Genomic DNA, 11,450 nt, shown 5'->3' on the forward strand with positions numbered 1-11,450 from the left:
CCACTCTGATACTGATGATAATAATCTCCATTTCATAGGTTGTGGAATCTAGAATCCAGAAGAATATCTTTCCTATATCACTGAAGTCCACAGCTGAATCGGCATCTCATTCTCATGTGGATTTTCTCCCTGCCGTGCTGAGGTGGACACCTACTGCCTTCCTGATCTCTTTGCTACATCCCCTATCAACATACAAGGTGTATTCGTGTCACACCATCTAATTCACACTCTGACAAAATGAGTTGATGACACATTTGTCAAAGACAAAATATATTTATTTTCCACAGTTTCCTACCTTCTTGGGACCCAATAGAGTGAAAACAATTTCAGTGGCCGAAGACGTTTCAGACTCTCAGTGCACTGGAAGGATGGGAAAACCAGGCAAGGATTACTTGCTTGTCTGTACAGGTGAGGTTCATTTCACCCTTTCCAAGGTTGACTGCAGCAGCAAAGTGGTTCCTGATTTCCATCAGTTTGAGATTCTTCTCAGTGGAGAATGATCCAAGATGAGGGAAGGCTGCGACTCCTCTAGCCATTTCAGGTAACATAGTGGTTGCAAACTAGTCAGCTATCCTTCTTCTCTGGCTATTTCTATAGTAGCAACAGAAGAAGGAACCCTACTGGAGAAAAACATTGTTATCACAGAACTGTACTGATTTTTTAGCAATAGCCCTCAAATCGCACTTGAGAAGAATTAATCTGGAGAGCGTCCTTTCTGCCCATAAACCTTCTAGTAAAGAGCCATTGGTGCAAACCTGCTTGCATGTGTATTTCTTTTTTGGTAAAATCTATCCAAATTTGTTTTTCTTTCTTTTTGCCAAAGCATAGCCATTATTTTAGTTACCTATACTTTACTAATTTTTATATTTGTTATTTCTCCCTGTCGATCATTTTGTCTCTCTCAGTGCAGCTCTTGACAATGGTGTGGAGAGGAAAGAGGACATTGTCTTTATTAAAAGAAGGTTTAAGGCTTTCTACAAAGCATATCTCCGTGCTACTGTGATTGAAATGGATTCTAAAGTTTGATTTGGCTCTAATATTAATATGGCAAGTCAATATATTTTCTGTCTGTAAGGAAGAAAAGCAAGAGCAAGAACACAGAAAAAAAATTTTTATTTTTATTTTTTGTCAAGCTTAACCTATACCAAGATGATGGATGGATCAAAATGACCTGAAAGTTGGCAGAATGTTTTCTCTCAGATAATAAAATACCACAGTCACTGTCTGTTTGTTAGTATGTTTTCCTTCTTTTATTTTAAAAATAAATTTTAAAAATAAAGTAACTACAACTGAGAAACAAAGCCAATTGAAGTTAGACATCTGAAGTCTATATATGGAAAGAGAGGCAGGTTGTTTCATTTATTTTGTCTGGTGTGGATGACTGTGACCCTTGGCTGAATGGTGAATGACTTAACTTACATTTTTTCCTACTTTTAAAATTAAGTTTCCAAATGAAAACATTACCATATTTGGAATTTTAAGGATCATCTCTGGATGAAGTCTCTCAAAGCCTTCAGGGCTAAAGTCTTTTAAGAACATTATTTAACCTCATTATTTCAAGTACAATAATTACAAAATTTCCTTTAAGATTTTTATCTTAAATCCTTTTTCTTTGCTTGGATATAATTCTGAATCTTCAATAAAATTCAATGTAGTTTGCACACATACACACACACACACACACATGTGCACATTCAGGCATGCACACACATACATAAAAGGAAACCTAATCATTTTCCACCCCAGATAATGACCTCTCTGGACTTAACTGTGCTTTTGAAAATGTTACTAGAATTCTCTGAGTAACTCATGCTTAGAACATGAGAGGTACCTTTATTTTTTCTCATATTCGTATACACTCACATTTAATTTTTTACTCATTATGTTACTGAAATCTTTATAGTATGTTCTTCCGTTTTTCCACATCAGGACACCATATCAAGCCTTACCTTCTCTGTAGATTTTCATGCATTACTCCTAACTTGTCCTTTGTCTCCAGTTCCTTTCCTACTCATCAAATTCCACACTGTGTCACCAGATTAATCCTTCTAACTCATAGTTCTTGTCATTCAATTTGTTGAATGCCTCACAAATACCTATAAAATCAATTATTAATATCGTGTCGAGTTACTGAAAGCCACATCTTGTTTTCTACTTCTTTTTCAAAGCCTCCTTTATGTACTTTTTCAATCCCTAAAATAAGTGTGTTAGACTGAATGGCAGGCTCCTAAAAATCTTTCCCTGGAACTTGCAAAGATGGTATTAATTGGAAAAGGGGTACTTGCAATTACAACTTTGTAAATGTAATTAAGTTAATAATCTTGAATGAAGAGAGATACTGGGTTAGGGTGGATGGCATTATGGTTTGCATCTAGATGTACCTGCAGAGTCTAATGTGGTCACTAGACTTTTTTCAGAGGTGGCTGAATTTAGAGTGTGTGGTGCTGGGATTCAAGGTGTGTGATTAGTAAATCAGTCCACTGATTGGTTTGGCTTAGTTCTGCCTGGGATTAAGGGTGTGAGTGCTGTGTTCCACCTTAGGCAGATAGGCTGAATGCATATGAGGGACGGAAAGAGTCTTGTCTCCTCTACTTTGTTACTATTGCTGCACTGGGGATGCCCTGAACTGTTCTCTGCCATGTGCCAGCCTGCTTTGGAGCCAGCTAATTATGGACTGAAGCCTCCAGAAAATGTGAGGTAAGTAAATCTTTCCCCCTTTGACTTTGGATGTTGGGTATTTTGTCCCAGCAATGATAAAAGTAACTAAAATAGATGGTAACAAAAGTGTAGATGTTGTAAAAGAAGAGAATGGGAAAGGCACACAGGTGAAAGACAGATGAAAATGGAAGCAAAGATTGACATTCTTGAGGCAGAAAAAACAGAAGCCACCCAAAGTTAGAAGAAGCAAAGAAAAATTCTCCCCTAAAGCCTAATGAGAATGGCTGACCCTGTTAACACTTACTTGATTCAGGATCTATGGCCTCTAAAAAGTGAATCAGTCTCTCTCCATCTCCTCTCTCTCTCTCTCTCTCTCTCTCTCTTCTCTCCCTTCTCCCCCTCTCTGGACTGAACTCAGGGGCTTTCTTTTGAGCCACATCTCCAGAGGCCCCATCCCTGTTATTTTAAGACAAGGTCTCACTAAGTAGCTAAGCTTCCCAAGTAGAAATAAAACTTGTGATCCTTCTATTTCGGTATGAGTGCTAGAATTACAAGCAAGTAATGTACTTTGTTTTAAATCATCTTGTTTTTGGAATATGTGCCAGCAGCCCTAGAAAACTAACACAATAGCTTGACTGAGTTTTTCTGAAGATATCTGTTCTTGGAGCTATCCCTGTCTTGGGACTGTTCTACCTGCTGGTATGCTTGCTATTCTTATTGTCTTAGTTACTTTTTTTCTCTCATTGCTAAGATAAAATACCCAAAATCCAAAGTTAAAGTTGGAAAGGTTTATTTATCTCACAGTTTGTGGAGGTTTCAGTCCATCATTAGCTGGCTCCAAGGCAGGGTGGCATGGCATAGAGGCAACAGTTCAAGGAGGCAGAAGACAGCAAAGGTAGAAAGAGCAAAAAAGGAGGAGAACAACCCCCTTTTTTCCCTTATTTTGTCATCAGGCTGCCCCTCAAGGGCGGGTGTAACACTCACACCATCTCTATGCCTGCCACTTGTACAGGATGAGGATGTTTACAAAGTGAGGACCCTGGCCCCCTGTTGAGTTCCTTAGTTAAACTTCTAAACTTCTCAAGTTGACACAGTGAACAACATCCTAGAGGGATAACGGCACGTCCCCTACCCACTAGAATACAGAACTGGTGAGTAACTTACTTAATCTTCTACACTTTTCAAGTTGAAACAATGGATCAGCCATTATACTTACGAACCTACTAAAATGATGATCTACATTTTTAAGCAACAGAACATGAAACATTGTTCTAAGGCTTCCTGTTTCATAATTTGTTACAATTTTTCATCAGACCTACAAAATAGGTATTGTTACATCTACAGATACATACCGAGTAGGCTGAAACTTTCACAGAAGCAATTTTACTCTAGAATCCGTGCTGTTTGTAACTTCAAAGAATGTCAGTGTCATAACTCAAAACACACCTCCCTTCCTGAACTCTTTCCTGGTCACCTGACTACAAGGATCTTTGTGATTTTCTACAGTTGTTTTAGTGTATATAGCTCAGGAAAACATAAACTGCTTCACATATACTTTATTTGCTCAGCTATATTATAAAATACCTAAAAGAAGTATGACTGTCTCATATGTGCATATTCAAATTTCTTTGAATAGGAGTTGGCATAGTATTTTTCTATATTCAAAGATAAGTCCTTGAATGAGTAACTCTGAAGATAAAAGCCATGTTTCACTCATTTGTCTTGGGTTTTAACAAAGAGAGAAGCTGACCTTCAGATTTCTGGTTCATTACTATATTCTTTTATCCTTGGATTTCCTCTTACTTAATCTAGTAAACTTAAAATTCAAAATAAGTTCAATACATCCTCTTATAGTAATCTCTATTAATTATTTTCATACAGAATAATATAAAATAATTAAATCTGACAAAAGTCAAAAGATATTCAATTAATTCTAAATAATACAACAGATTTATTGGATACTTTTGTTAATAGAATTTGACACAAGAAATGAGTATTTTGAAATGTAAACATAAAAAAGTAAAAGTTCAATATGTTGGGGAAAACAAATCACAATGCTAAATTTGGTGATTTATTTACTGTGAATGAGGTTACAAAGAGTCACTCAATGCTGCTTTCCTTTTACGGTGTCAGTAATCTTTTTCAAAGGATAATTTGTAGGAAAGCAGAATTAATTCAAACAGAATTAATTCAAATAAGGTGAATAGTATAAAATATTTTATGAATTCTAGAGAAAGATTTTTCTAGCTTCAATTTTATAATTTAAAAAACTTGAAAGATGATAAAGTTGTATGGATTGATTCCAAGAGTTAGTGTTGTACTTTTGAAAAGGGAAATAAGCATGATATTTATTTTTTATTTATAGAAATAAAAGAAATGGAGGAAATATTTCACCAAGTACAATCTCAGAAAACATTCACAAAGAAACAGTACTAATCACCAAATACTAGTTCTCATAGTAAACAAAGTTAAATATTTTTCTGAGATTTAATTCCTTGTCACTGAAGAAGAAAATGTTAGACAGAAGTTAGGACATAAGGAAAGAGGAATAAATAGCAATCATAAAAAAAATTATTAACTTCAGAGTGTAGCTTACGCTGTATCAGGTATGGACTTTTTAGTCAGAAGTAATAAGATATCAAATACCTTAAATAATGGAATAAAGGTGTATTCTACTTTAAATACAATTTCTACACATCCTATGAAATCTGAAATTCATCAACTATGTGTGATGGTTCTTTACTGATATCTAGACTCTGAAGAGTGAACATATTAAATTTTGTAATAGCAACAGCTAGGAAAGGCTCATCCATCAGCATCAGTTACATTGCTTTCGTCTGTGAGAAATGAAACCATGAATGAAATGATATCCCACAGAACACCAGCATAATCAATTAGACACTTACGCCTTCTCCCAATAATGTATCCCTAGAAGGGCTGGTACAAGTAGTGGTGATTCACAGCTCAGGAACATTGTCAAGGATGTTAGTTATTGTCATCTCTTTATTTTCTTGGGTCTTCTCATAGGTTCCTTCCTCCAGATGATTCAAAAGTGACTGTTCACATTTCTAACAAAACCATATCAAAGGAAATAAGAGACAGTTTTGTTTTTTCTTGTGGATATACCTTGCATTAATGAACTTTTCTCAGAAGAGATTTAAAACACATTCCTTGATGTGCCATTGATCAAGAAACTTACTAAGACTCTTAAATGGTTTATTCACTTAACATATATTTAGTATATCCATGTAATAATATGACAAGTACTGTCCTAGACATTCTTACATATTTTAACATAAAACTCAAAAAAAAAAGAAAGAGGAAAGAGGAAAAATCTTATTTTCATGGAGCTTGTATTCTATTACTTAGAGAATCAAACTGTTAAAATTATCAAAAATATGTACAGCCATATAATGACAAGTTCAATGAAGAAAATAAAACTAGAGTAAAAGATAAAGGAGGTTTTTTTTTATTTTAAAGAAGCAAAAAACCCGGTAGAAATGATACAGAATTTCAAAACAAGATGATTGGAATTTAAAAATGATTATTATACTGCATATTGTTAATTTCAAAGTAATTGATCAGATTATCGGGTACAGACATGCAAAATTGATCGAACAGTATGAACACTAACTGTTCCTTTCAATGCACTAATAGAAATTAGTAGTACAATTATTTTTAGCTATCTTGGGTGTGTTTATACTGTATACCTATCTTTTTTTCACTTTCTTTCTCTTTTTCCCCATCCAAGTTGTTCTTTCATTTTGAGTGGTTTCTTTCCTTTTCTCTATATCTATTGTACCTTTTGGATTTTATTTACCCTTTCAGTTTCTCACACTTTCATAAGTGAAATAAAAGAGAATTTCTGAGTAGGGAACAGAGATGGTAATCCAAGAAGGAGTCCTTGAGAAAGTGAGATTTAGAGGAGACAGAAATAAAGAGGAAGCCACGTCAATATCTGAGGAAAGTTATTTCTACACAGAATAGCAAATCCAAAGTCAAATAAGTACAAATGAGCCTGACATATTCACAAACACTGTGGAGGCCAAGGGGCTAGGACAGAATGAAGAAAGTAGAGTAGATATGGAGAGGAGCTCAGAAAGTGAGGTGGACTGATCATACACCATCTTATAGGTACTGGTATGGATGATGGATTTTGTTCTAAGGCAATAAGAAGATATTGCATGGTTTTGAGGAGTAGTGAGTTATGTCCACATTTTCATAAAGAAGATCACTCTGCCTGCAAGGAACTGATTTAGAGATCAAGGGCAGAATTAGAGAGATGAAAGTGTGGCTTAGAATGTGATGTGAGTGGTGAAGATCAGAAGACCAAGATTCCTCTCTGGCTGACACTAAGTCAAACTAGCTCTCATTTCTATATATCTTAGAGTTCTCAAGAATAACTGGAGGTTGTGCTGGGAATGCAGCACCCTGGAGGAAGGAGAATCTGACTGGAAGAGTCCAAGTTCTGCTCAGTCCCTCCTAAAACAGAATATCTACAAACCTTCAGCTCAGTGTATCTTGTTACTCTAAAGTTAAACTTAAGGGCAGGCTTCATTCCAAGGCTTCTCAATAACAGTGTAAGTGAAATACATGCAAATAAGACACCATCTGCCTTGGGCAACTTTTCTGAGCCTTGGGGGAGCATTTTTCCATGAATCCTAGGCTTCTATCACTTCTTCCTGCATATCTGTGAGTAGTTCAACTTTTCGCAAATGTTCTGCATGTAAGAGCACAGACTCATATGAGTGATACAAATTAGCATAGAGTAAGATACATGGGAAAGGTGTCTACAGCACTCTCTTCAGATTGAAACAAACAAGTGCATAGTGAACCCACTATTCACAAAGTCATTAGACTAAGAATATACTGTAGAAAAATGAATATAGCAAAAGAATTGGCCTCTAGACAAAGGATTGTACTGACTGTCATTATTTAAATTGATCTTCTGGGAGGATTACATATTGGGAAGTTAAGCATAATGTCCATGAAGAGTATATTAGCATCTCATTATGAGGTAACTTCAGCTACATGAGTTAAAAAAATAAAAGAAAGCATTGGTTACATGGGTAGTATTCATGTTGAGCTAGTTTGGCTGAAAGGTAGATCCTGAGTGGGAGGTCAGGGTGCAGAATGATTATTAGGAATTCTGATGGAATTTATGCTGTGGAAATCTGAAGCTTCAGCTGCTCCTTAACAGCTCCAATGATCTGTGACACTGCAGTTTCTGAGTACTGTGGTAGGCAAAATGACTATAGAAGTTCTCATAATTATGGATATGCTTCTATTTCTATGCACTGACCTGAGGATAGATAGAAGTTTATGACTGTACTCCAAACATTGTGGAAAATTTTGACAGAGGTTCTGTAGGTAAAAAAAATAAAATCCAAATCTAAAAGTTTAGTAACTATTCCAGTCAGAATGAGTTGCTGGAATTTTAGGAAAAAAAATATTATCCACTTTCCAACATGTGCCTAGTTGGGCTCCTTGAGAGATAGTGTGACATCAAGGATATGGTGTCATGGTTACTTTTATCATGGCTGAGACAAAATACCTGACACCTAAAGTTAAAGAAGGAAAGGTTTCTTTTGGCTCACAGTTTGTAGAGGTTCAGTCCATAATTGGCTGGCTCCAAGGCAGGGTGGCACAGCAGGGAGGTGTCACAGAAGAGAAAAAACAGTTCATAGTGTGAAAGGTGGAAGGCAGGAGGCAGCAAGCAGCAAGTGATTACAGCAGAGTTCTTTCTGTCCATTATATTATATCCAGGCTACAGACCCTTAGGGTAGGTAGCACCCACCCCCTGATGGGCCTTCCCATTATCTACACCTAGAACTATGCCAAATCAATCAGTGGACTAATTTAGTAATCACACACTCTTAATTTCAGCATCACACATTTTATCCCAGCATCACACACTTTATCCCAGCATCACACCCTCTAGATCCAGCCACTTCTGAAAATTCCCAGCTATGACCACATGACGCTTTGGGGGAACATCTAGACACAATCCGTAATGTCCCCACATCATCACTTACCAATAAATGGTTCCCCAGAAGACCATATATGTAAGCTTAGGTGAAGGTATCACTATGACAGTGGTAAGTCAAATGGTTCTCTGGCCAGCTTGCTTTTGGTTTATTCTTGCTTGTACTTGATCTTAGATATGTCAGTGTCATTCTTCCAATGATGGTTATTGGAAGATAACCATCCAATGATGGTTATTTCTGGGTCTGCCTAAGCAATGACTTGTTAAGTCTGTCAGAGTGCAGCTTAGATAGATACTTATTATTTTATGGTCAGATTTTTCATTTTCACTAGAATTCAGTAGCACTTCAGGGATTGATTTTCAAATGAGGTATAACTTTGTACTCTGGATGGCATAACCTTGTTCCACAATCCTAAAGGTCTAGTTTTTATATTTGGTCTGGATCTTGGCTGAGGGATCTGCACTGGATTCAGGAAGCAGTATTCAAGGTAAGGGCCAGAGCTCCCCTGTAAGGAAAAGAACCCCAGCTATTTTCAGCAATAGTCAAGTCCTGAGTTCCTGCGATGATGAGAATGGCTGAGTTTGTATCAGAAAAGCCAGCATGGACAAGCTTCTCCAGGAGAATCAACAGCATCACCTCTTCCTTTCCAGGTCTCCCTTTTATGTTGTTGTCAACAACCTCCAGGTGGGCCCTCCGCATCCATCACCATGCTGATTCAGTTCAGGTGGGTGTCCCAAGTTGACCACCAGTTGTTGGGCCATGACAACACATAAGCAAGAGCATGTGCTGTTTGTCTTTCTAGCTTATTTCACTTAGTATAATATTTTCAAATGTTCTCACCACAAAAAAATGAGTATGTGCAGTCAGAGATGTGTCAACTAGCTTGATTTAATTATTCCACATTATATTCAATAATCATAACAGCATTTTCTGCCTTATAAATATATACAGCTACAATTTGTCAATTTGTTATTTTAAAAAAATGGAAAGAAACTAAAACTTGATAGGCGCACAGTATAGACAACTGCATGGGCATCAACTTAATCATCCAGCAGGCACTGATAGCCCCAAAGGGTTAGCTTGGGCTTAGAGTAGGTGAAGAAATTTGCATTTTAAAGAGATATTATGGGCGCAGTCTACATATAATGTTAACTGATGATAAAATGATGAAATGATGAAATGCTCTTGTGTGTAGGTCATGGTTTTGCTTGAAAAAGGAAAGCCACTGCAGGTTACTAAGGAAAAAATGATTTTATCTCATTTGTATTGGGAGAAAAATGAAATACTCTGATGGTAAATGAATCATGAGTGCAGATAAAGCAGTTAGAAAGCCACTGAAACAAAGTAAATGCATTCTTATACAACTGTTGCTAAAGAAAAAAAATTGTATAATTCAGATGATCCTTCTCTAAACTCAAATTAACTTACTTCAAATTATTTATCCTCTTTCAATCATTTGAATTTTTCCTTATTTCAACACATGTTTCTGCATTTATTCACCTTGGTGCACATCAACAGACTTATTCTTCATCTCATGCTATGATACTGCAGGGCAAATCTGGAAGAAAGAGAAGAGACCAAAACTACAACATATGACTTTTTCTGATTGCTGAGTGAAGAGTCCACAAAGCAGACATTGCAATCAGGAAACAAGTATAGATGACATGGTGAACTGCAATAGTATTTTAGCTTACATTTTCTCCATGATGAATGAAGCAGGTTGACCTTCATATACTTGACCTCTAGGACAATGGGTATGAAGAAGCAATGATGTATGACCAGGTATTACCTACCTATAGCACCTCTGTAGTGGAGCATGTGTGGGTTTGAAGGGCACAAGTGACAAGATAATGCTTCATGGACCATTACTCTTGGGTTTAGATATTCTATTCAGAGTTAAGCAAGGAAGGATTTGCTGTTAATCTTGAGCCTTGAGGGGAAAGTGAGCTAGTTTCTCTTCCTATGAAAAGTAAGGTGAAATATCTATAGCTCTTGGTCAACCTATGAAGGATTTGAGAAGAGAATGTGAAATTTCTGATGGAGCTCTTAGTGTATGTCAGTCTTAAAGAGGAGACAATGCGGGAGCCATAAGCAAAAGGGAAAAAGGATTTAACAAGTTACCTGTTAGAGAATCACCAGTCCAGAAATCACTTTGAGGTACACCACACAAATCTGATTGTTGTGGTGTAAATAGTCTTTTTTATTTCAGCCGAGAGGACAGTGGACAGGAGCCATCAGCAGAATGCTGGGAAAAAAAAATTCCATCATGGGCAGAAAAGGAAGAGTCTATGAAAGATGTCAGTTCTAATTTTTAAGGAAAGACATCTGGCAGAATGAGAACACCAATAAGTTTCAACATGCTGAGAAAAGAGACCAGGTAGAAAATGATCCAAGAAGTATTAACTACCTTTCAAATGTATTTTTAAACAGTTGAGGTATTTGAACAAAAGGTAGCTCAGAATGCATATGCTGTTATTTAAAGAAGTATGTGTACTGTCAGTAGAAAATCTTGGAGCTCACCATAAGGAGAGCTATTTACCCCGTCTCAGCCTGCATCTTCTTTTCATGCACATCAGCTTTCTCATTCTTTTCTGGTCCCTCGGAATGTGCATCTACATGCTTCTTTGGGCCTTTTCTCTAGTAAGTCTTCACTTTAAATTCCCAAGGCTGAGGAGAAGATATTCAGTGTATTTGCTCTTCAAATGTCAGTTTTCAGGAGCAAGACTCTGGCAGTCTTGAATCCTCCCTTCCACTCAGACCACAGAGGTCATTGTTGCCAAGCCAACCTCAATGAAGGACCTTTTG

The 11,450-nt window shown here is 36.7% G+C and overlaps 1 long non-coding RNA gene across 2 annotated transcripts; it reads right to left on the reverse strand.

Annotated features, from left to right (window-relative positions):
* Nucleotides 1-257: 257 nt before the first annotated feature.
* On the reverse strand, nucleotides 258-11,392 carry LOC102017299. 2 transcript variants are annotated; one of them, XR_001236057.1, is made up of 6 exons: nucleotides 11,185-11,392; nucleotides 10,767-10,890; nucleotides 10,074-10,203; nucleotides 5,565-5,726; nucleotides 1,950-2,096; nucleotides 258-617 (listed from the first exon to the last, which is right to left on the reverse strand). It is a non-coding gene; the product is annotated as an uncharacterized LOC102017299 (long non-coding RNA). The 2 variants fall into 2 exon arrangements; XR_001236056.1 differs by having other exon boundaries at nucleotides 258-620; nucleotides 11,166-11,392.
* Nucleotides 11,393-11,450: the final 58 nt, after the last annotated feature.

Source organism: Chinchilla lanigera, unplaced genomic scaffold (assembly GCF_000276665.1).
Source record: "Chinchilla lanigera isolate Chin_1 unplaced genomic scaffold, ChiLan1.0 scaffold00004, whole genome shotgun sequence".
NCBI lineage: Eukaryota > Metazoa > Chordata > Mammalia > Rodentia > Chinchillidae > Chinchilla > Chinchilla lanigera.